Source organism: Stenella coeruleoalba (assembly GCF_951394435.1).
Source record: "Stenella coeruleoalba genome assembly, chromosome: 9".
In the NCBI taxonomy this organism is placed as follows: domain Eukaryota; kingdom Metazoa; phylum Chordata; class Mammalia; order Artiodactyla; family Delphinidae; genus Stenella; species Stenella coeruleoalba.
In genome coordinates this window covers 23,824,129-23,844,945 of record NC_137155.1, presented here as the reverse complement: position 1 = coordinate 23,844,945, position 20,817 = coordinate 23,824,129, and the positions used below count along the sequence as shown (strand labels likewise).

Genomic DNA, 20,817 nt, shown 5'->3' with positions numbered 1-20,817 from the left:
CCAGTGGAGGAGCATCAGAGAAAGAATCAGATTCCCAGACATCTCCCTGTATGTACAAAGCTTTTATCTCTGTCAGCACTAGCTATCAGGAGCATGGTCTGACACTCCGTTCTCACCTGAACTTTTGGTGAGACAGGTAGGAAGGGATAGAAAGTATAGGAAAATGAAGAAAGAAAGTGTAACTCAGGAATAGCAGCAATCACGAACCAGAATTAAAGAAGGACACAAGGAATCTATCCTAGTTATAGACATGTGTGACGTGCAAGGGAGAAATAAACGTTCAGAAAGTGTGTTAATTTCGAGCAAAGCAAGGGTACAACAAAAGAAATTTTCCCAAAAAGATAGAAGGGAGGTCTGTAATCCAGTTTCCCAAACTTAAGTTTTTGGCAGAAACCAGCTGCGAAAGCAGACCTCAGACTGGCTTTGATAGCGAGCACTATCCTCCTGAGATTCAAAGGCCCAGGTGGAGACTGGGGTGGGGACAGACATCGATACCCCACTATGGCCAATTTCACCCCAAGTAGCTGTGATAGGGCTCTGATTGCAGCAAAGAGTGGCAATCAACCTCTGACATGGGTCAGTAAAGCATGTAGGAAAATATCTAGATGCTACCAAAATAATATATATGTATCTTTGGATGTACCATGTAAGATTGGTAGTAAATCTAAAATTTAAACTAGTCCTTCATGCTCTCAGTATAGTACATATATTACCTTCTCTATTTAAATATATAATATAAATATTTAAAATATAAAAAACCCTTAATTCAGCACTTGGTTTATGCTGCAGCGAATCAATCTAACTGCTCTAGCATCTGATCAAGCCAATGAATGTTTATTTTGTTGCACTGAATAGGCCTTTTACTGTGAAGATCCAGTAACCAGCTCCTGGGTTTCTCCCACTCTAACTCCCAACCTGAGTAATTTACTCAATATGAGAAACATTTCTTTTAATTTAACTAAAGACTAGGATTATTCTTCTTCCCTTGATTCAAGGCCATTTCTCAATTTTGTAATCCTGCTGAAATACTACTTTCTTTTCCCTTTCTTCCTCCTGGTTTTCCTGATATTTTATGTCTTTAGATTTCCTACTCTAGTGTTCCAGCCAATATTCATTTGAGACATCCTAACTTAAGAGTTTCAAATGGTGATTGCTTGAATTTCCTTTGTCAATATTACCTCCGAATTTTGTATAAAAAAACTATGATAGACAAGGAATAGATATGGGGCTGAAAAGGAGCCAGGTGTGTATAGTTAAAACAACAGCAACATCATGATGTACTTTCCTAAGTTTAAAAGAAAAGAGTAGAGTAACAAGCAGTTCAGTAAAATAGTTAACTTTATAATAGGCTAAGTGCCACAAAGAAGGAAATACTAATGTAAATTACTAAATAAAAACATTCTCAGATAAAAATGTGTTAATTAATTTGAAGTTTTGCCTAACTCGTGATATGTGTGGGAAACAATCCAATTTGAAAGTTGTGGATAGAAATGAATTATACGAATTTTAAATAAAACTTCAAATATCTATATTTCAGGAGTGTCATTTAGTTATGGTAACTTTATAAACAGCCATTTTAATTTTGAATAAGTTTAAGTATTTTGTGTCATATATCAATATTAAAATATTGATTCCTATCCAAATATACAAAATTATATATATTATACATATGTATATACTATTGTATGTACTATATATATAAATATATATATTTCCAAGTTAACTTCAAAATATGAAAGATGAAATAAAATTGTAGAATTATGAAAATGTGTGGAAGTCTTTGGTTAGAGGTTTCAATTTCTCTAAAAACTGTATAGATATATAGATACCAAATATTCTCCAAAGCACTATTTTGATTGATGGGCAAAAATAAAAAAATTTCAGTGTTAAGGGAATTACCTACATCAAAATTATATTATTCATATCTAATAAGAAAATATTTATCAAGGCTGGAAATTTCATATTAGTGATTAACTAATAACACTGCTATGTTCAGGTAGAATAGTGCTCTTTATGTTGTTTATTATATATCAATTCTCATCCACAGTCGCCTTATCTAAAGCTTGAATTATGACATGCTAAAGAGAAAAAGGACAATGCAATGATATTTTTAAAATATGTCCAAAAAGTTTTTTGACACTCCATGCTTCCAGAAGTGGGACTTAACTCCCCTAACTCTGCATATGGGCTGGACTTAGTGACTTGATTCTAATAGAATGTGGCAGAAGTTATGGGTTGTATTGCTGCCAAGGTTAGATTATAAAAAGACTGCAGCTTCCATCTTTAGGGTGCACTCTCTTTTAGATCATTTTTTCTGGGGGAAGCCAATCACAACCTTGTGACATTTAGTCAGGGATGGGGGGGAAAATGGAGACTTCCACCCAACAGCCAGGATGACCTGAAGCTTGTCAACAACCACACGACTGGGCTTGGAAGCCGTTTCTCCAGTCCTAATTGAGCCTTGAGATTAACAGCAGTCTCATCTATGGCTTGACTGCAACCTCCTAAGGAACCCTGAGCTAGAACCACCCAGCTGAGCTGCTCCCAGATTCTTGACCCACAGAAACTGTGAAATAGGTGTTTATTTTTTAAGCCATCAAATTTCGGGGGATGAAGAACTGTACTTTTTAGTTCATCAGGGATGAAAGCATAGCATTGTTATTTTTCAAAGTTGATGGATCATGTTTGGTGGGTTAGTACAGAGAAAAATACTTTTTTTATTAGTAATTTGAATTAGTTACCTGTTTAATTACCCAAGGCTTTATCAAACAAACAAAAAAGCAGGCAAAGGGCATTAAATATGTATGCAGTGGTATGCTATTTTGTTTACATGGGGCTTAGTACAAAATATTTAAGAGGCTGTAAATTAGTGATTTAAAACAAGGAACACAAATAAGCCCTGTTACCAAATACTTATTTTGAACTACACCCATGATGACCAATCGCAGAACAAATTGAAGGCCAAAGATAACAGACTGGATTAGATAACAGAAGGTGATTATTTATGTGAAAGATGTAGACAAGCACTTGGGATGTATTATGTGCCCAGAAAGAAAACAAGGTAGTTAACTATCCACACTATCCTGTACATTATTTTTTCCAAGTTTAAAACTTAGAGCTCAAAAACTTCCATCTCAGAGGTACAAATCTTCCTCTTTCTTTTAAAAAGAGCAAAATGTTTAATCATAAGAATGCAATATATATTATTTAACATTATTATCTTATATTGAATATTTTGATTTTTTTCTGGAATTTTGCTGATAGAAACAATACCGCAAAAGTCCTTCTTAAATATTTATCTTTTGGAAATATATTCATTGGGCAAATACCCAGCTGTGCTTTGCTGTGAACAAATGTATATGGTTTATAAAATATGAATATTGTCAAAATGCCATGTAGAAGGACTGTACCAATTCATATTCCAATTACAGTGAGAGTGACAATTTCTCTATAGTTTTGCTATCACTTACCAAAACTCTTAGCATACTTGCCAATCTGATAGATAGAACCTATTTTAATTTCTATTTAATTATTAGTGGAATTAGTATTTTCTTTTATATGTATAAGCCACTGGAATCTCTTTTTCTATAAAGTGCCTGACCATTTCATCATTCACTTACGCTATTGGATTATTTGTTTTTGTTGTATCAAGTTATATGAGATTTTTGCTTCATAAACTATTAACTGAGTTTCTTGCCAATCTTTAGCATTACAAAGGGTTTTTGTTATTATTTTTATTGTTTGATATACAGAGGTTTTTTTGGTTTGTTTGTTTGCATTTTAGTTGAATTGGTCAATTTTTTCCAAAATGTTTTCTGAATTTTGGTATCTTGCTAAGAAGAAATTTCCAAGCTCTGAGATTATAAATAAATAGAGAGAAGGGCTAGAGTTATATAGGACTAGGAATCCAGACCTGATTATATCTCATGGAAAGAAGTGTAGTAACTACTGACGCTATCTCTATCCAAGTAAATTTTATTGTCCCCAAGCACAAGAAGCCTAGAATTTTTTCTAGAACCTGCAGACTGTGCATTCAGCAACCAATGAGCACCATCCATCTCCAGGGCCTTTGAGTGGGTCTGTAGTTCTATAGGCACTGGGGGAGGATCTCTCTTTGGCAGTTGCCCAGTGATTATCCAATAGGACTGATGATTACCACTGGCCCAATATTTTGCTCAAATTATTCTTTCTAGACAACAATCTTTTTCAATATCCCAGGAAATTCAAATTTTCCCAGAGTCAGTGATAGGACATAGACATCTAGACAGACAATGACAGTATTATAAAGAAAGCCTGAATTTTGTGGGAGTGTCCAGCATATGAGGTCCAGCTCATTAAGTCTGTGTGTAGTGGAATACACAGTCTTTTCATAACCTCTTACAAAATATCAAGTATGTTAAAAATAATTTCTTCCTATATTTTCTTTATTCTTCATATTTCTCTTGTCAACTGCCTTTTATCATTTTATTTATAATTTACCCCAGTCATGTTTTTTTCCATAATGCTCTCAAGTTCTGACAGGTGTGTCCATAGTCTCACTCTAGCCCTTCCTTCATTCCTTTCTTCCTCCTTTTCTTCCTTCCTCCATTTCCTTTGCTCTGATTTTTTTTCTTCCAAGACAATATTAAAAGGTCCATATAGAGAAGAGCATGATAGGACACAGTGAAGTATCAAGATTAATATACATGATAAAACCTCATATTTCAGTCTAGGGCTCAGTATATTACTCCTTTTGTACCCAATATTTAATCTGAGGCAAAATAGCACGATAGAAGAATAAAGGATTTGTTTAGACAAAATTAATCTCTGGGAGTCTATGCTGTCTTATCAGTGAATTTTGTATTAAAACAATGTCAGGACTTTGGGTGAGAATTAAGTAAGATCATATTATAATAAAGTGATAGCAGTTTTGAGAACTCAGGCCTTTTGATTCATAGTTCTAAAACACAACTGAGTAGTCTAAAAATAAACCTAAGTAATCCCCAATATTATTCTGTTTTATTAAATTTCATGGCTCAAATTACAGAAAATATAAAAATTTTCTATTTAACTAAAGCATTAAGTACTGTATTACTTTAAGTAGCTAAACAAATCTTATTTATTTAGTTGTTTTTAATTTATTTTATTTTTTTATTGAAGTATAGTTGATTTACAATGTTGTGTTAGTTTCAGGTAGTAGTGCATTACTTTTAACAGAAGTTATTTTCCTAGATGTAAACAGCAAAATATAAAGACTCCTTAAATAATGATTTGCACTGATTTTTTAAACGTGTGTATGTAACAGAAATACTACAAAATAATATTTAGTTCAAAAGTAAACATTTATTTCAATTTTGTGTTATATTCATACTGACATTGTAATTCAATTATTTTTCTAGATAACCATATGCTATTTTAAGATAACTGGATATACATGAAAATTTTTAAAAATCCAAGTCCCCTCAGTTCCAGAAAAACAACAACAAAAATTAGTGTGGAATAAAGGTAATTCCGTTTAAAAAATAGAGAAAATTGCCTTAGCAATTTTAAATTGTGAGAAACTAAACTTAATCTTCATTTTCAACAATTTCATTATCCAGTCAATTCATGAAAAGGACCACACGTAAACATTACCAAACGAATCCTCTGAAGTCTGACTGGACACACTGGTAACTGAATCACTTATCCATGTTCTAAATTATGAAGCCTGGTCCTTAATATAGAAACCCTTCCTCAGTGCTTCTTCAATAAAGAAAAGAGCCAAAGTTCATGTTTAATACACATGTAGACTAGCCGCCTTCTCTTATTTTGAGAAGGGGATGAGAAGGCAATGACATTTGCACAAGAGCAGCTTTGTCTAATATTATTTAATCTAAGCAATTACCCTATGGGACATATTATTAGCCTCATTTTTCAAGTGAGGAAAGTAAAGTTAAATAATTAACTCAGGACAGTTTCTGCAGCTGCCTTCCAAAAACCTTTACAACATGATCCAATTACTAACTGGTTAGTTGCATTTATATATGTTTCTTTTGATGGCCATCTTCATGAGAGGCTGAAATTATGAGTGGATATAAAAGTAGAATTTGATGACAAAGAGAAAGCTGTACAGATGTGGAAAGGATAGAAAACCTTTTTAACACTACAACATTTGAGCTGTGATACTTAAGTAATTTGGAGAATAGTAAACGGCAACATCTAAATGTCAGTTTTGTATTCCACTTGTTTTTTCAAAAATGTTCCATTTGATCCAGTATTTTCACTTCTGGAAATTTGTTCTTATGAAAGTGCTTAAAATACAAAAATAAAAGGTCAAGTTACCCATTAGAGCTAAATTTGGAAATTCTTAAATGTACATTAGTACAAGAATTTTTAAGTAAGAAATTGTACTGTGACATTATGTAACTATTTTAAAAGAATTAAAATAGAGTTAACATAGAAATGTTATTTTGTCATGTTAAGGTAAGAAGTAGGATATAAATTTATATATGAGGAATATCACAACTAAGCATGTAAAATAGTTTTAAAAGATTAAATGAAATATTTATAGTGGCTTTTTTCTGTTTTAAATCATTTTGTAATTCTTAATTTTTTCTGTAAAGGGAGTATGTTACTTTTAAAATTGGAATTTTTGTGTAATCAAAAGAAGTATCCTTTTTCTTTGTTTTGTTTTTTTTGCAGTAAGCGGGCCTCTCACTGTTGTGGCCTCTCCCGTTGCGGAGCACAGGCTCCAGACATGCAGGCTCAGCGGCCATGGCTTACGGGCCTAGCCACTCCTCGGCATGTGGGATCTTCCCGGACCAGGGCACGAACCCGTGTCCCCTGCATCGGCAGGCGGACTCTCAACCACTGCACCACCAGGGAAGCCCAAGAAGTATCCTTTTTCTTTATTTTGTAGATTTTACAAGATGTTTAGAAATTTAAAAAAAATAAAATTGTCATTGTCATTGTCTTTACTGTCATTATTGTCATTCACAAATATAAACTCTTTATTGTCTTTATTGTCATTCACAAATATAAACTCTCTCTGAATTATTTCTTTCAGATCCTATGAAAAATTATTTTCCCAATAATTTTAAAATAAATAAAAAGTAATACATCACTTTGATTAATGAGTACAGTAGACTCATTAATCAAAGATGCTGTTTTCAAAAAAGAGTCCAAGGGTATGCTCTTTACTTTAAGACATGGACAGATAATAAAAACATGGACAGATAGTAAAAGTCCCATGCCACCAAAAGGATGCTTAATATAGAAAAACTGTGATGATTGTGACTGGCTTTGTGAATTACCACATCAGTATATTCTGTGATCTGTAATATAAATACACACACACACACACACACACACACACACACACACACTTTGTATTTCATTTGCTTCTTGTTTGCCCGTGAAACTGTCTTTTCTTTTTCAAAGGAACTCTAGGCAGTTCTTATTTTTCTTTTTAATTTTTAGCCTATTATTGCTCTGTGTGAAATAAGATGATGTGTGATCTTAAAATGCCAGTTTATTCAGAAATCCATAATTTTTCAAATTTAGAACTTTAATTCAAACATTTAGGTCCTTGGAAATGGCTGCAGATATTTATGATGTCTACAAGATAGCTGTGGATATAGATAGATTGAGAAATAGGAGAAATTTCTCTGAAAATATTTCCAGTGCTATTTTAGATTCAAAGTCAACACATATTATATTCAAAAGAATAAAACTAACTTTCAACATGGGAAATAGTGTCAAAGGGAATTCAACCCCCCTTTCATAAGGTGCAGAAGATGTTAATCAACTTTACTGAACTCTAATTTACATATAATAAAATGTACCCATTTTAAATGCACAGCTTGAAGAGTTTCATCAAATGTATATTTCTGGTACTCTTTACCACAATCAAGATATACATATAACATTTCCATCACTCTATAGGTTTCCTTGTGCTCTTTCCCTGTCAATCCCCTACATTCTCAGTCCTAGGCATGCACTGACCTGCTTTCTGTTCCTATAAACTAGAGTTGCTTTTTCTAGAATTTCACGTTATTGAAGCATATTATATGTACTCTTTTATATCTGGCTTCTCTCACTTAGCATAATGATTTTGAGATTCATCACTGTTGTGTGTAGTTCAAACATTTTCATTGCTCGTTGGTATTCTTTTGTATGGATATACCAGCTTTTGTTTATCCATTTACCTGCTGATGGACTTTTGAGTTCTTTCCAGTTTTTGGCCGTTACAAGTAAAGCTGCTCTGACTATTTGTGTAAAGTCTTTCTATGAACATATGTATTTAATACTCTTGCATTATAAGAGTGAATGTTTAACTCTAGGAGAAACTTGCAAATAAATTTGCAAAGTGGTTGTACCATTTTACATCACCAGCAGCAACGTGCGAGAGTCATACATACTGGTCAACACATTTTAGCCATTCTAGTGAATATGCGCTGGTATCCCATTGCAGCTTCATTTGCATTCCATGATGTCAAACACTTTTCCATGTGCTTACTTGTACATCTTTTTTATGAAGTGTCTGTTAGAATCTCATGACCATTTTAAAATTGTTTTTTCCTTTTATTATTGAGCTGTAAGAGTTCTTTATATATTCTAGATATAAGTTCTTTCTCAGATGTATGTGTTGTGAATATTTTCTCCTAGTCAGTGACTTGCCTTTTCATTTTCTTCGTGGTATGTTGTTTCAGTTGCCTTTGGCACTTGAAAATGATTTTTATCATGTTGTGTGGTGACATTTCATGTGGTTTTAACATATTTTAAAATATTTATCATTAATATCTTTTTCTGAAAAGTGAAGAAAATCAAGTGTTGTGAAACATTCATTTACACATCATTTAATTCTTAAGATCTCACGGGGGTTATCCTGAAGTTAAAAACATAATATTGTGGTACTGAAGTGAAAGATTCAGGTATCAAATTATTGAACATATCTCTAACCTATATAGTACCTATTATTTCAAGCAATGGAATATATCTCCCTGGAGACTAGCTGCCTTAAGGCACAGTCACCATACTGTATTTCAAAGTTATCTGAAATAATGCATTCTCGTGCATGTTTACATTATGTGTTAGCCCCATTTTTTTCTTTTTAATTTTTATAAATCAAATATATAAAATTTACATGGTTCTAAAGTAAAAATTCTATTAAGAATATTCTTATTTTTAAGACTCTTAAGACTCTCTTAAGAGTCTTATTTTCATCTCCAATATCATATTTCAATATTCATATATGAATAATCTTATTTTTCCTTTTTATAACAGAAAGATACCATTCTACTTTTTTCTGTTCTTGTGTATCTTATGTTTTATTCAAATAAATGCCCTTTCAATGAGTAAAGATTAGAACAATTACTTTGGAAAAAATAATACAGCATTTGGGCAACTTCTGGAATTCAATATTCATAAATTTTGCTGAATAAGACAGTTTTGATAATTATTACAGATTCACTTTAACCTAAAATAATTGATTCTAAGGAGATAGTAAATTCTTACTTCACAAAAGGACACATTCAATGTAATCATAAAAGTAAATAATAATGACAGGTAACATTTTTGAGTGTTTACATACCACCCAGCATTCTAAATAGTTTATGTGCATTATCACTTTGAATGCTTACAATCACGCTATGATGTAAATGCTATGATTAAACCCATTTTCAGCTAAGTAATGAGAGGTTTAGTTACTTGCTCAGGGTCACAGAGTTGACCAGAATCTGAAGTCTCAACCTGTAATTACAGTGCTTAATGATCAATGCTAAGATACAGAAAAAATAAACATATTTTAAGATATATGTGGTAGCAGATTAAATATATATGGAATAGATTGGTAGCAACAACCAAAAGTAAGATTCAGAATTAAAATAACATCTTATAATTTTAACTAGTTTAAACCATTTTAAACCACACTGACAGATATTTATTGTCAATATAAATAGCAATTAAATTGCATATAAATATTATACATGTATATTTTATGAAAGATCTACACTCTTTTTACTATAGTTGAGTGTACATGTTCAACTAACCTTTTATACACACTCTCTAGCAAGTGTCAAATAAAACCAGATGTAAGAAAATTACATGATCAAAGTTTAAAGAAATAGAATTCTTAAATAATATACACAATAAAAGATAGAACCCAGCTGTATGCTGCTGCAAAAGAAATGAGCACACGAGAATAGATTTTCTCCACTCTATTTTATTATTGTTATTAACCCTGTAAAATGAGATTCAGTACTCCACCTTAATATTTATTTTCTTGCTAGAATTGTACCAGATGGAAGAATTTTATATAACTGAAAACACTGATTGGTATGTCCTTCTGTTAAGAGTATTATCACCAATATAATTCTACTTTCTTTTGTATCTTAACAAATATTATTTTTTCTTTTTATGTCATGCCATATAACCCTTTTTCTATTGTTATTATGTCATACTATGAAACACTTTCAAAATACTCCTTTCATATATTTTGCACATGTCTTTACAAAACCAGGCCACCTATGAGTCATATGTCAATGCTGAATATCAAAAAGGATAACCCAAAATGCAGTCACATAACCTAACCAACCTCCCAAGCAAGAAATCAAGGATATAGTAAAATGGGAAAGGCCTGCTAGTAGAATCTTAAATAAATATTTATGGGAAATAGTTTGGAGCAAGATGTTTACAGAGGCTCAAAAGGAATGCTATAGCAGACATTAACCTTAACATCACTTAATTGTCCAAAGGAATATGGGGAACTGAGCAGTCAGTGCATCAACTGAAGGGTGCAGAAAGTAGAAGTAGGGATGTACTTCATGAAGCAAAAATGCATAATCACATATCAGAGGTTCTTTAAACTTCAGATGCAAAGGAACCTTTTCAAGTTCAACAGTGATGGAAAAATTGTTTGGCATGTGTCATCTTTTTTTTTTTTTTTTTTTTTTTTGAGGTACGCGGGCCTCTCACTGTTGTGGCCTCTCCCGTTGCGGAGCACAGGCTCCGGACGCGCAGGCTCAGCGGCCATGGCTCACGGGCCCAGCCGCTCCGCGGCATGTGGGATCTTCCCAGACCGGGGCACAAACCCGTGTGCCCTGCATCGGCAGGCGGACTCTCAACCACTGCGCCACCAGGGAAGCCCGTGTCATCTTTTATATAATCCCTATGTACAAAAGATTCACATATGTGTTTGTAATTATGGGAAGCTGCAGATAGATTTATTAAAACTTTTAACCTAAATTTGTTTCATCAATACTTTCCAACAGACAAGACTATACTACCCTTAACATTAGCAAACATAAATGTAGAATATAATACCAGTGATGACTGGTGTTCAGGTATTTAGACTTCATGATATAAATTAACTGACTACATTTTTGTTTTGTTTGTTTGTAGCTTGTCTTCTTTATCCTCACCTACTCCTTTGCTTAACATAAGTTATTATAGTTTGTATTATTTTCTTATTAAAAGCTATAGAGACTCACTAAAACAATGACGAGATGCAATAAATAAAGAATATATTAAACCCATCAATGTTACCACCTAAAGATAATTATTTTTAGTTAACAACCTGTTATATAGGCACATATATATGTTCATATATATGTGCGTGTGTATGTATATGAGTTGCTACTATAAGAAGGTATGTATATATGTGTGTATGTATGTATGCATAGTCTTATTTCTAACAAGGAGATCATTCTGAATACATTTTTGATCATTTAAAAATGAACAGCATAACATGCTCATATTTTCATGATAATACAAATCAAAAGTTTTATTCTTTAATAGCTTATAAACAATAGTGTACAAACTATTCCTATTATTAAACATGTTCTCAGAATAATTAAGTGAAATTAGAATTGTTAGATCAAGGGGTTTTTATGGCTTTCTGCACACTTTTTGGTTTTTTTTGCTTCTTGAAAGAATTTGCCCTCCATCTTATCCCCTCACGGAAGGTGTAGCAGGATAATCTTTCCTCTGCATCCGTAATAACTCTTAACAATTTTGCCAATATAATACAAATAAAATATTTTACTTTAACTCATATTTTTATTATATCTTTTCAAGAATTTATTGACCTTGCTGTTCTTTTTTTGGTGTGTTTATTAGTGTCTTTCACTCAAAATTTTTTTTTTTTTTTTAAGCTGGTCAGGAGTTATTCGAGTTTTATTATCAGTCTAGGCAAGACTAAAAATTCAAAGCAAATTCAATTTTGCTGGAACATTGTAAAGTAACAATTCTTCATATTACATGCCTCACGTGATCCATTTCAAACCACAGAGAATTACACCTTTATGTGTCACTGTTCCAAGAGACAAACAAATGTGAACAGCTAAAACATTTTAAAAATGCACCAAGCTTATGAAGTCTCAAACAAAACTTGAATTTTCTGTACATACACCTGTCAAATGAAGTTATTTCCTGTGCACCACTCCTCTTGCAAAGTGGTCTTCTGTTCCCTTTCATTTGACCTAGATCAGCTAGGAGACCTACAGAACGATCGGGATGGCTTGTGATTTCTATCCTGGGACAGTGATCTCTCTTTTCTCGTATATCTAGAAAGGGACCTGCTCCAGCTGCGGGAGAAGCTTCTCCGTCTTGGAGATCTGTGGCGAGGTGGAGGACTCCTCCTCCGGTAATCATCTCGAGGTCAACGACCCCCAAGAAGGAGGCGGCCACGATTTCAACTTCTCTTTTCCCCATTCGACAGGTCCACTCTTACTCGGCAGCCACATAGTGTTCTCCCGTCTAGTTCTCGGACAGCATTGGCTGCATCTTGGGGATCTTCAAATTCAACAAAAGCTAAGTCAGGAGGGTTTCTAGCAACCCACACACTTCGCAGTGGTCCATAATAGCCTACAGCTCATTCCAATTCAGTCTTGTTACCATTGTTTCCAAGATTACCTACATAAACTTTACACTCCAATGGACAGGAATCACGATGCATTTCGAGATCTCGGGTTAGAAACGCAAAGGCTCAAATCCCCTCCCGCGTGGCACCCGCAGATGCTCTTGCACACCCATCGTCCACAAATGGCCTGGCAGGCGGATTCTTTGCCACTGCGCCACCAGGGGAGCCCAGTGGTGATGTTTAGGAAGGGACTCCTCTCCTTTTAGAAGCACTTCTGTAGATATTTCAGTAATATATCTGGGATCTGTTTATCTTTTCATCCTCATCTTTCTCATCAGAAAGTTGTGGTTTTACTCTTTCAGGTTCTTTTCCTTCTGGTGTCCGTTTGCTAGCTAGATCTTTGGGTTCACTTCTGTGCCTCTTTTCAACTTAGTCTTCTCCTTCATTCGTTTCAGCCTGAGCTCCTTCGGGCCTCGCATCTCTGTCTGGCTCCTCCTTAGATTTCTGTTTAGGTGTTAGTCCTTCGGTTTGACTTCTGAGTCTCTTTTTTTCCTGGAGGTTACCAGGCTTTACTTTATCATCTCTTTCTTCTTCCACGTGTGTCCCTGGTCTTACTCTTCCCGGTTCTTCTGCAGGGAGCAGTCCAGCAACTCGCTCTCTGGATGTAACTCTACGTCTCTCTTCCTCCTGGTCTTTTTCGTCTTCATCGACAGAATAATCTGATTTTGCTTTTTCAGGGTCTTCCTCAGGTTTCTGTTTGGCAGGGCCCCTTGTGAAATGAGATGTGATGGTGGTCTGCCTGGTAGTTTGCCTTGTAATCCTGGGGCTACATGAGACTTCAGCTGATTTTGTTTCTCCATCGGACTTGCTTCTCCTGGGCATGCAAAGTTTGGAAACAGGTCTGGGGGACTAGTTTTTCTCTGCTATTTCCACTCTGCGATCCTCACCACTTGTCTGGCTCCCGTTTTCTAGACATCCATTCACTTCCCGAATGAAACCAGGAGCTCCGTTCTCAAGGACAAATCTTTATTTAAACGGGATTTGACTTTAGCCCGGTAGCCCTCCTCTGATAATTCTTCTTTATGTAATTTGGTTTCCAAGTCACATAACTGATTCTTTATTTCTGTCTGCAGAAATTCAGGCAAGAGATTCCATTTCTCCTTCACGCATTCCTTTTCTGTTAAACTATCTCTTGCCAAATCTCTGAGCCGGATGGTCGCGATGATTTCGTGAGCAGCATCGTGGGGTTTGTCATAGACCGGCAGCGGCCACGGGTAGACGGCGGGCTCGGCCCCCATGGGCGACTTGAGCCTCAGCTCCAGCTTCTCCGCCATGTCTGCGCGCGTGGCCGCTGCACCAGGCCAGTCGGGCGGTGGGCCGAGGGGCGGGGCCTTTCACTCAATTTTAACCTGGAATATTTGTCATTTTTTTTGGTTTTGCTTTGTGAGCGTTTTCAGAGACAGAAATTTATTGTTTACAATAAATTAAGCAAATGATTTTTCTAGTTAATTGTTTTGATTTTATACTGTTTGTAATTTTTTTGTACACAGACAACTAATGTTAATTTTTATGTAGTTAAAACAATTAGTGTTTTCCTTAATGGAAAACTATTATTTTCCATTACTTGTCTACTTATGCAGTTATTCCTTAAAAGGCCATATATATATAATATTAATTTTGCTTAATCATAAATACTCTCTTCAATCATCTGGCGTAAGTTCAACTAAATTTTTCCATACACAATGTTGCCATTCTTTTAACTGTTTACTTACTCCTAATATGTACAATCTTGCTGGATACTGAACATCACATTATTATAGCTTTTATTGAAACTATTTATTTATTGAACACTTACATTGAACCAGGTTCAAAATTGCTCTAAATTCAATTAAAAATCTCCATAAACTATGAAGTATGCAGTAAAATTCCATTTCACAAATAAGGAAGCACAGAATCAGATTAAATAATTTAAATAGTTGAAAGAAGTTTTGATATCTAGTGTATTTAACTGTGTTTTGTTAAACACAATTAAATACTGCTTTTTAAAGCTGTTTTAGGAATTTTTAAAAAAATCTATAAATAGATGAATAAATAAGTAAAATAATTCTAATGATGTATGCTATAATTTATTCAGTTAAGTCTTCTTTTTTAGTCTAACACTCTAATTCTTCCCACCAAACATAAGGAATTGCCTTGAATGCCATACGCCTAAAGTTCCACACTAATTTTTAACATTAACCAAATGAATCTGCCAATAAATTATCAAATAAGAAAGAATGTTCCCCCATTGTGTGATAGTTTACCAAAAACACAATTATTAAAAGAATATAGTAAAATTTGGAAGGCAGATTTTGCATAGAGCCTATTATTCTATAGTGCATAGTTTGTAAGCAAATAAGATTTGTTAAATCAGCAAGTATGGAAGCATTAATGACTTTATTAATTTACCTAGAATACACCATTCTGAGAAAGCCAAATTCAGTTTTGACCCTTTACTCTCAATGAACATAGGTAATTTTAAGAAATAAAATAAGTCAGTGTTAAATACTAGGATATCATTTGTTTATTGGAGACTGCTGATCCAATTCCTTTCTCCTTTGTATCTGCAAAGCACCATTTCAGTACCTTTTAAAGTTAACGTGATGTAAGCTATCCACATGGCAGGGATATACAATAATGCAAAGCAGATGAATTTCAGCCCCATGGGAATTTGCAGTGAGTGAAAAAGGGTTTTATTATCCATCTAGGCAATTGCACAGATAAATGTCAGAAAAGCTGATAATTTTAAGCTCATAAATAAGAAAAATGTAAGTAAACAACTTTATCCCCAACCTTTTCTAGTGATGAAGCAAATTTTAAATGATTTAATAGATTTGATGCTTCATATCATTTTCTACAACTGGAAAAAATGAACAGTTGTTTAAAAATAATGTTATAGTGGAGAAGAGCAGAGAGAGCTAAATACTTGGTTATGACCACATGCATATTCTTAAATAGAAACCTAAGAATAAGGCAAGAAAACCCTACAAAAGAAGCCTGCATAACACAGGAAGAGATGCCAGTTTATAATCTACTTGTTTTAGAATAGTCAGTTACTGTTACTTTGCTTCTTACCTAATGAATAAAGAGATATGGGAAAGGAATTTTAAGTATAAGGAAGTTTAAAGATACTTGTAGGCAATCCTAAAGAGCCGATGTTATTTTTTCAATTATTTTACTGATGAATAAACTAAAGTTCAAAGTCAAACAGCCATTAAATGGCAAAATCTCAGCTCATGTCCATATTTGTTTAATTTAAAAATGTTCTTCCACTTGGCCATAAGAACACTTACAGAAGATTCCATAAAAAATAAAACTATGAATATTTGTTAGCTAAAACATACTCATTTTAATGACATTACAATAAATGTACATAAAATAATATCTATTATAATGTCTAAAAATACATTAAAATAAATGTGAACAATGAATTAGATTTTTTAAAAGCATCAAGTCATTATGGCAACCTTCAAAATTTACAGTCCTGGGCTTCCCTGGTGGCGCAGTGGTTGAGAGTCCACCTGCCGATGCAAGGGATACAGGTTTGTGCCCCGGTCTGGGAAGATCCCACATGCCACGGAGCGGCTGGGCCCGTGGGCCATGGCCGCTGAGCCTGCGCGTCCGGAGCCCGTGCTCCGCAACGGGAGAGGCCACAGCAGTGAGAGGCCCGCTTACCGCAAAAAAAAAAAAAAAATTTACAGTCCTTTACTTGCATGCAACTATTATTTACTATTGACTACTAAATATAGTTGCACTCCTCCCTAGAGCACTTTATTCTCTACATGCAAATAAACATAAAAACAATGTGTTTCTAACCTAAACATTCTGATAAATACAAAGAAAGCACACCAAGAGCTAGGACTGGTTCTTCATCATTTAACTAAAATTTTGTAACATTTTAAAAACAACAAGCATAAAAATAATAGAGAATGTTCAGAGTTAAAATATCATAGTCATCTTTTAGTTTAAAGCTGTGGCTTTATGTTATTCTACATTATATTGTCAGATTCTTATTTTAAAAAGGTCAAAGTCAGAAAGAAATACATATATACACATATATATAGTAGTCAGAAGTATGTACTTGTGCATAAATCTAATAGAAACATAATGTGTAGAATGTAAATTGTAATCAAAATGTAACATATTTTTGTCTCCCATATTCCCTTCAAATTTATTTAATTGATAAATCTTTTGCTGTGCCACTGGGAGAAATTTAGGTAGGTCTCATTGACTTTTCTGTTAACTTTTTGGTCATCAAGGGTCCTATATTGATTTTTAGTCTCTGAAAACAAAGATTAAATCAAAAATTAAAAATATCTAGTCCAAGATGTCATTTAACATAAATCTTCACTATAAACTAAGACTTCTTTTCCACCTTGCCAAAAGTTGGCGTTCTCTGACATTTGGAAGAAGTGCTTGGCTTTTTTATCTTCCTGCTCTGCCTACCTCTAAGTATGGCAGAGAGAAGGATAAGGGAAACAAAACATTTTTCACTTGAACTGATCACTGTTTTTTCCTGTTATAAATTAGTACTGGGCCTAGCAAATGTTTAGAATTATCTCTTTTTCTACTGGGACACTAAAAGTTCTTCTGAGATTCCTGGGGTTTTCTCCCACCTGTGCTTCTTTTGACTCATATATAAGTAGTTCAGAAGGTGGTTTGCAATCCTTCAGAAGCCCCTAGAAAGCCCTTATATACTTCTGGCTTCTTGCTGCTTGAGTCTCTTTGTCCCTGTATGTAAGTGACCCATCAGCCAGGTCCCGAGAAGACTCCACAGTGGCATTGGTCTTCTAGTGCATAGCTCACTTCTGGTTTATAGGAAATATACAACCTCTTCTCTAACAAACTCAGAGTACAGTCTGATTCCAGCCTTAATGCAACTGACCTGGCCCTGAAACCACAGAACTGATTTGCTCTCTTTATCCTCAAGATTTCCTGGATCAGATAATCCCCAAATTACAGTGGTCACACATTAAGTTCTTAAGTGATCCACTTAAAGCACCACCACCTGCTAGGCTTCATGTGGCAAAGCTGGCAACTACCTCTTTGGGTGGAGGAGGAATATAGCTTATAGAAAAACTTCAGGAAATTCACTCTCTTCTACATGATCTAATCCAGGTTTCACATATTCTTGATTTCACTAAGTGGTCTAGGATTCAGGGACCCAGTTCTAGAAACTTTTCTGAGGCAAATCCTACTATTTCCCTGACTAATGGGCATTTCTTGAATCTATGAATATCTGTAAAGAGATAAGTGTGTATGCGTAGATAGATAGATAGGTAGACAGAGCTGAGATTAGTTAGTAGTTGAGATTTCCTATCTTCTTAAACTCTTCCCCATCTAGAGTCCCCTAGTTTTTTTAGAGTAATTTAAAAAATAATTTTCAAATGAAATATGTGAGATATATGTTTTCTGAATTTTTAAAATTTCCTTAAATATGTCCATGTTTACAAGGAAAAATAATTTGCCTGGTATATGATTCTTGGTTTGCAATAGTGTGAAGATGCTATTCATTGTCTTCAAACTTTCACGATTTCAAATGTGAAGTCTGATGCCAGAAAGAGAAAATGAAGACTGATACTGTTTTCGGTTTAAGTAATCAGGAGAAGAATACAGTTGACATTTATTAAGATGAAGAAGAAATTCGGGAAGAGCAAGTTGGGGAGAAAGACTAAAGTTTTGGTTTTGGTTTTAGATGTGGTAAGTTTGAGATATCAGACATTTACATGAAGATGTAAAGTCAGCAGTCGGAAATCTGAGCTCAAAATGCATGAGAGAAATTCAGCAGGAAATATTTGAGATTTATAAGCCTATAGATAATATTGAAAGCCATAAGACTAAGTGAGATGAGTTACTGAGTGAATGATGATAGAAAAGAGTTGAGTTTCAAGGACTGAATCCTGTGTCATATCAATATTTGGGATTAAGAGGAAGAGCAGAAAAGGAGAGATCTGAGGACAGGGGGCTAGAGAAAAACAGTTTAGGGCTGTGTACCAAAAAAAGCCAAGTGAATAAAGATTTTCAAGCACTTTATCAAATTATGCTTATAGGTCAAATATGATGAGGACAGATAATTGAGCACTGGATTTATCGACATAGAAATCATCAGTCTCTTCATCAAGGTCAGCCTGGGTAAGTGCTAGGGGGTGAAATTGTAATTAGACTAGACTTAAGAGACAATGGTAGGAGGGAAGTTGGAGACAAGGAGTGTAGATAATTCTTTCAATGGGTGTTGATGTGAAAGGGAACAGAAAACTATGCCCTTAGATCCCTCTTTGCCAAGCTCAGAGGTAGCAGAATTTGCAGGTAGGTAAATCCTGAAGGAAATTAAATCAGCTTGGGAGTCAATTCCTGACTGGAAATTCTTTTTCTGAGAGGGAATTTGGAGCAAAATCTCATTAAGGCAAAAAAGTTTTTCTGAGACTTTAACCTTATAAAGTAAAGTGACTAACAAAGAGCAACTATACCTGCAGGAGGAAATCAGGTCGAAGTTGCACGGTGCAATTGTGCTAGAAGCTGGAAATATCAGAGGCTAATGTAGCTCCACAGAATTTTTTAAGTCCCCAGAGAAAATTCAATGGAAAATTTTAATTCTACAGATTAATAGTAGAGCTTTTTAACTTTCCAAGGGTTTTCACATAATCTATCCTATTTGATCCCCATGACAAACTGTGAAACAAGCAAATTTTTATTTTTTCCATTTTACTAATGAGGAAATGAGACACAAAGAATACATAACATTTGTTCAAGATCACAAAACCAGCAAATTGTAGAACTGGGATTGAGACCAGGTCCCCTGATTATAAGTCTAGCACTGTTCCCCTCACTAAATGAAGTTGTAAGTCATAACTGAGAAATGGAAGACTGCCAAGAAATTGCAAAATTTATATATCAATTGGTAAAAGTTACATAGGGACACTATGTCCAAAATTTAATTATGTTGAACTTGTAGCTATTCATCTTACCAACAAACTAAAATGATATATCAATTAAAGTTACTGTGCTCTTGTTTTCCACTCTGGAAGACAGACTATGACTGCCTAAGTAGTTAACAGGGCACTTTGGGTTTGTGTATTAATAATACAGACTTGAAAGATTTCTCTACCACCCGTTTCCACACTATTTCACAATTTAATACCTGCATAGCTCTGGGTGCATTAACTAATATTGACTCAATTTTCTAATCGTTAAATTAGGGCAAGTTTTATCTACTACAAAACATGGATGCAAATAAGAATTAAATATTGAAAAATAAGTACAATGTTAGTTAAAAATGTTTATCAATAAATGTGTTTCAATTTGGATCCCCAGGCACACCACAGTGGTCATACTGGTTTAGCCTTAACTGGAATATTTTGAAGACTCTGCCCTATTTCATTCATATAAATGGTGAGTCAATCAGGAAGGAGAGTATAGAACAATGAAAATTTTAAATTGAGAACTTGAAAAGTAAATGTAGAACTAACAAAATTGCAAAGCAGGAAAGAAAAGATAAGCTAAACAACTCAAATATTAAAATACATGAGTAATAAAGGGAAAAATCATATACTGCCAAGTGAGTTATTTCATCTCAATAATTTTTTCTGACACCTTCAGTCAGACTTTCCAGAAATTCAATGGGACAAGAAAAATATGTAAAGCTAGACCTCAATTGTATTTTACTCATGATTTACACAGATAAATTATCCAGGTTCTCTACCAAAATCCTGGTCACCCTGAATTCTTCTTTTTTTCTCATAACTTCCATTTAATTGTCAGCAAATCCTGTCAGGTGTAACTTCAAAGTTCAGTTGATCCTTGAACAACTCTGGGGTTAGGGGCACTGCCTTATGCACTGTTGAAAATCTGGATATAACTTTACAATTGGCCCTCTACCCCCACTTCTGCATCCCTGGATTCAAACAACCATAGATCCTGGAGTAGTAAAGTATATATTTAGTGAAAGAAATCCTAGTATAAGA

The 20,817-nt window shown here is 34.3% G+C and overlaps 1 protein-coding gene and 1 pseudogene across 2 annotated transcripts in view; both read right to left on the bottom strand.

Annotated features, from left to right (window-relative positions):
* LOC307191509 (uncharacterized protein) overlaps nt 1-20,817 on the bottom strand; it is a gene marked incomplete at its 5' end in the record, with an annotated part of 194,915 nt that overhangs the window by 18,270 nt on the left and 155,828 nt on the right. The gene's annotated exons all lie outside the window — the stretch shown is intronic.
* Nucleotides 12,128-13,421, bottom strand: LOC307191827 (serine/arginine-rich splicing factor 3-like; annotated as a pseudogene). The gene has a single exon. The product of its transcript is annotated as a serine/arginine-rich splicing factor 3-like (transcript).